Source organism: Triturus cristatus, chromosome 2_2, assembly GCF_964204655.1.
Source record: "Triturus cristatus chromosome 2_2, aTriCri1.1, whole genome shotgun sequence".
Classification (NCBI taxonomy): Eukaryota; Metazoa; Chordata; class Amphibia; order Caudata; family Salamandridae; genus Triturus; species Triturus cristatus.
Window position 1 is genome coordinate 1,001,383,665 of NC_140582.1, and position 6,000 is coordinate 1,001,389,664.

Sequence of the window (6,000 nt, forward strand, 5' to 3'; positions counted from 1 at the left end):
TTCGGTAAATTACCGAATCCTGAAATGTCCCTCCTACATACCAAAAGCCTGAATACCGGTTGGTAACGTGATTTTTACCGAAAATCGGCCGTTACCGACCGGTATTGGGCTCCCTACATATTTGCACAGAATGTGGACGCGACCTCGAGGATCGAACCCTGGTTTCCAACACCAAAGTCGGCAGTTTAGCCGACGGACCACAGCCTCTCCCGAGGTTCTCAGATTGAGAGAGCAGTGCATGTTGTTGCTGACTATGGCTGTCACCAGTGGTAGGGCACAAGAGGGACAATCGTTGATGGAGGCACCGGCCCTACCTGCCCCTTCCCACCGACGCCACTACTTCCGACTAAATACCTAAACTGTCGCAAACTCGCAATATAAGATAGTCAGTGAAAAAACTGAGCAGAGGAATATCCTTCTTCAGAAAAAAACCGGGAGAGACTACAACTTGGGTTATTTTTCGGTCCAGATGTGTCTGTGGCAGTTAGCAGTAGGCGAAGGGGCGTTTGTTCTCAGTTTAGATAGCCTTCTCCTAAAGGTGAGATACACACGAACACAATAGCGAAGGGACGGAGGTTGTGCGTGGGGTTCGACAGCATCAAACTGGTCGCGTAAGGCCAACTTAGTTTACGTAGCAACTGAACAGTAACTCTGGCGCCCCATAAAACTCTTCCCAGGCCTCATAAAAGGTGTCATCGTTGCACAAGAGTTTATTGTGATTTTATGTGCACTTTGTGTTTGGCTTCAGCTAGCGGGAGTCCCTCGACTTTGGCTACTTATTAAAAGGCCGGCCTGGCCGGCAGCAGTGATGCCGGCTCCTCTGCCTGGGATTGTTCGGCCTCAATAGGCCGCTGTCCCCGCAGGGCTCCCCGCATGCGGCGCTGACCTTCCCCGCGCCCCCTCCCGAGCCGGCCCTTTGATCAAGCCGCTGCTGGCGCCTAAAAACAACATCCCTTGTCTGCCCATTAGAGGCGCTGACTAATCGTGACAGATTGTTTATACTCGCAATTAGCAATGCAGACGCTTCCCTGAAAAGTCACTGGGCCCGCGCCGAAGGCTCGCGAGCGGCCGGGGCCGGGGAAGGCCGCATTCCCAGCAGCGTGCAGGGTCACTCGGCTAGTGAGAAACCAACACGTTAGGGAACTCATACGTTTTATAACAAGTCTTAGTAATACATAGGCGAAAGTGCCGTACTTGTTAAAGGTAATTGTGAAAGGAAAGTGGTTGAATATTCAAATACTCGAGGTTGGCTGCAAAAACCAGTTGCAATGTTTCTCTCTGGTGACCTAGAAAGTACATCGTTTCACGCAAAAGAGCCACAGCATCGATCATGAATGATTGCCACTGGTGACCCAGCGCCAGTTAGTTTCATATAGACGACCCACTGGAGAAAAGGCATCATTGAAAATTGTACGCAAGAACAACTAAAGAACAGTTTTAACTTCTGTGCCAAGACATCATGGTTGCATTGCTAGTTGTTGGTCATTCAACATTTCTGTGCCAGAAAAGAAAACGCAGGAACGGCTGCTTATACATGTCGAAGACAGTAGTTTAGCAAGAGTGCATTGGGCCCTGGTGCAGGAAAGGAAAATAGCTCCTTTCTCTGCTGCTGGGGTAATAAAATACAGCAATCATTAGGATTCATTTGACCACTCAGGGATCGGGTTCCTGGTGCCACTACACCTGCCCCACCAATGGCAGCTACACACATTGTCGAAAAGTGTTTTACTTCTTTGGTAGAGTAAAGTATACAGGAAAGAGATTCTGAACCATACCATACAGGGCCGGCTTTAACACTGGTGGCGCCCTGTGCGACAATGTTTGTTGGCACCCCCCAAATGGCCTACCTCTGCCACGGATTCCCTCACTAGCACCCTACAACAGTGCCTCTCAAGTCTCCATAACCATTGTCTCTCAGATTCATTTAGTTCTATAGCACCACTCATACCAGTGTAAGGTGTTAGAGCACTTTACATCACACACACATTGCACAGAGACAATCATATGTGTATAAATCAGTGTATAGGAAATGTACATCAGACAGGACTACAAGGTGTAGTGTAGGAGTGACATGTCATTTATACTGGTAGTTTAAGAGTCCTTATTTTAGAAAAGCACAAATTCAGAATTTAAAACGTAACACCATTGTTAGGGGTTCTCTTTTATAATAAGAATTGTTTTCTACCCAAATGAACTCTTAGGGAAGATTAGAATAATGAAAGACTGTGCAAAAAACATATAGCTCTAACATATACCTTGCAGTTTGCATGCAGCTCTTTGATGACAATCAATAGCTCAATGTTCTATATTAGGAATTTAACTTAGAAACTACAAATAACAAAAAAGAGCTCTTTTACAGAAGCAGTAACCCACTGACCTATTTACATTATATGCACTTTGTGATCTGCATAGTACACGTTTTTAGCAGCAGGCATTTTAACCCTCTGCGCTGCCTTTCCATGAGTCAAAACTTCAACTAGACAAACCTCCAGTCTCTTTCCAGGAACATGATTAATCACTGGAGTTATCTTGAAGTTTTAATTGATGCCTGAAAATTGCTGGAGGCCAGTAAGCAGCAGCAGGTGCTTTTAAATTGTTAATATACTTGCAAAATTGACGCCCCCACCCCAAGCCAGCGCCCGGTGCGGTGCCACCAACCGCACCACCCTAGAGCTGGCCCTGATTCCATACTTTTTAGGTCTCGCCTACGTAGCACTCGCACTGTCTCTTCGAGACATGCTGAATTCAGGATAATGTCATGAAGCTTCGCCCACTTTCCGCCTATCTTTTTGATTGGATCCTGTTCATGTCCTTTGTAAATGGTGGCTTTTCATTGGTCAATAGGCTCAGTAGTCCCTGCTTAGTACCACCTTTTTTCTTCTTGTAACTTCACATTAGGACACACCCTTTAACATGTGTTGTTACACTTTAGGCTTTAATTACAGCTTCCTAGCACTATTTTCTTAAATAGCTTTGTCCTGCCTGACACGCTCTCCCTCAACGCTTTTTTTCCTTCAATTTATCCAGCACAACATGCCTCGCAAGAATAATGCCGGCTGCGCTTTTCTTTTGTTATTTGCTGGCCGAACGCAGCTGCATGTCTATCTTTTTATGTTTATTTATGTGTTTTTTTTCAGTTCGCTCAAGGAAAATTCTAGCGCGACACCGCTGAGAGAGTTGATGTTGTTACACTTACAGGCAGTAAAGAGGCGCTGCATGCTTTTCATAAATCACAAGCTCTGTGCAGGGGTCAAAAAACACATGGGTAGTCAAAATTGTTTTGGCCCCTTCGCATAAGCCTGCTTGCACTGCAGGTGTGGCCATTTTGATGAGGGTTTCCATAATTTAGTTGAAATGGCAGTCGTGGCTAGACTCCCAACTGCACTACATGCGAAAAAGCCAGGTTTTTATGGTATACCTTTAACGGCCATCATGCAGTGGTAAATGTTGAACTGTGGACAGTGCAATCTCAAAGAGATCTTAAACTACATTGCAGAAAGGCAGACAATTGCTATACCTTTTCACAAGCCATAAAAATTATGACAATATGTAGCAAAAAAGCATTTTTTTCCTACTTTAGCTGAAATGTTTATAGAGATCGAAATTGTCTTTTGCAAAAGAAGCTGAATAAAAACATAGTGCTGAGTTCATCGATAAAGTGCTTGAAGTTTCCAGGCTCAGGCTCAACCTACTGTCTGCCAAGCGCGACCATGGGGAAGCGCGCCCTTAGGGCCCGGCCTCCCCGCCCCGGGACACACCCCCTCAGCGTGGCCAGCAACCTAATTGGTTGCTGGCCACGAGAATTTCTTCCGGGGCACCACGATGTGGGCCCAACGTTGACTTCCAGTGGGAGGCGAGTGGAGGTGGGGCCAGGGGGCTATTTAGGCCCTGCTCTCACCTCCACTCTTCCTCTGTTTGCTGTGTTTCCTGACCTGCCCGGACGCCGAGGATTGCTGTTATCTCGCGGTTAGCTGTTTCCCGTGAATCGGCGTGGTCGTCGAGTTCGTCGGGTCGCAGTTGCGTGGAGGGCCTTGCTGCTTGGTGTCGGTTTAGCGCGGTCGGTGGTGTCCTTGGTAGCAGAAATCTTTGCGGCGTCGCGTTTGGTTCAGGTAAGGTGTTGGGGGCGGTGGGGGCACGTGTGCTGCTTCCGTTGTTCAGGGGGCGGCCAGCGGAGTATTCCTGAGTGATTTTGTGGTCGCGGCGCGGTGCCCCTTCTGCATAAGCAGCGTAGGATCTTTAAGGCAGGCCCGGCGCGTCGCGAGGGACTCCCGGGGAGATTGTGTGGGCAGTGAGCTTTCCGAGTGGGCCCCAGCTAATACTAGATCGAGTGCGGGAGACTCGCCTGTGCACGCATTTAGAAAGCAGCGCGTAAGGCCAAGCAGAGTTTTAGAACGGATGGTAGTGCACGAGGGCCGAAGTGCGGTGCGGAGGGTTGCGAGCGTCTTCGGAAGGTCGGCAAGCAGATAACAGAGTCAGCACAAGTCGGCAGCATCGCGCAGGGGCTTTCTGCGAAGGCGTAGACAGACTTAAGCGCTTAGCGCCGAGCGTCCATTTGCGAGGGGTTTGTAGGAAGCAACGAAGGAGTTGTAATGTAAGGTCTGAGAATCTCAAGGTTACAGGTTTAATTCACGTGGATGGTAGTCAGTTAGATCGTTGTTGTGACTCATAAACTTGCATTCTTGAAGGGCGGTGGTTTTTAAACGTGCATTCTTGAAGGGCTGTGGCTCTTAAACTCGCATTCTTGAAGGTCTGTGGCGCATAAGCTTGCATTCGCGTCGAGTACAGGGGCTATATCCAAGGGTTTTGACGCTAATCAGGTCACAGGTTCAATGCCCATTGAGTGATGGTGTGAGGTGGGTGGATAAAGTGCATAATAGGTGTGCAGGGCATTGGTAAGCACCTGATTGATTGTGTATGATTTTGTATATAAAGTGTAGAATAATACGACATAGATAGGCCAGCTCACAGGTCAATTCCCAGCGCCAGGCAGGTAGAATCTTGTGGTAAGCAAGCAGAAGTCTTGGTCGATCCCGCGGGAATTGCAATGCCCCCTAAGAGGAACCCTAAGAGGAAGGAGGGGGAGTCTGAAATTGCGCAACTATTGAAGCTGGTGCTGGCAAAGCTGAGCAGGGATGAGGATAGTGAGGGTGAGCTGCCCGAGAATGCTGGGGGGGAGGCCCCTGAGTCGGACAGCGAGGAACTCCCAGAGCCATTAGCAACCGAGCGCCCGCGTAGGGCTATTGTTCCACCCAAAGCGGCCTTCCCTCCCTTAGTTAAGAAAGTGAAGGGAAACAAGAAGAGGAGGGTGGTGAGGGAAAGTGAAGGGCCAGTGCCATATGCGCCGGGGCCACAACCAGTGATACCACAGCCTCCACCAGGTCCTGCACCTGCAATACCTTCGGCACCATTGGCCCCCATACCTACACTAACCCCAGTGCTCAAGCCCATCATGGCTCAGGCAGGCCCACAAGCAGTGCCCCTACACCCAGCGGGGGGGGGCCGGGGGAAGGACGGGACGACGTGAGCGTTATTTTGGCCGAAATCAGGGGGGCTATTAGGGCCTTGACGCCAGCTACAATTACCCCAGTATCCACAGTCCCAGAGAATACACCAGTCACCGCAGCAGTAACAAGGGTGACGCCAGTGCCGCAGGATGAGGTAGTGAAAGGGCAGACACCCAGCGCACCAGCGGAAGGGGGGCAGTTGGCCAACGCTAGTATCTTAGCGACGGTCGCAACGCTTTTAGCACAGCTTACGGCGCCAGTGCCGAGCAACACAGCGGTGGCCCCATGGGCTTCACAGGCAGGGACGAGCGGGGTCCTAGCAGAGCTGAGCAAGCAGGTGTCCCTTTTGGGAAAAACGCAGGAGACAGACGCGACCACGAATGCACCGGCGGTGGGTCAAGCGGCCCCCGCACAACCTGCGTCAGCTGTGCCCTCTGCAGGTAAGGTAGTGGAAGGCGCAAGTAAGACCGGGGATGAATGTAAAGTTTTGGGCGGT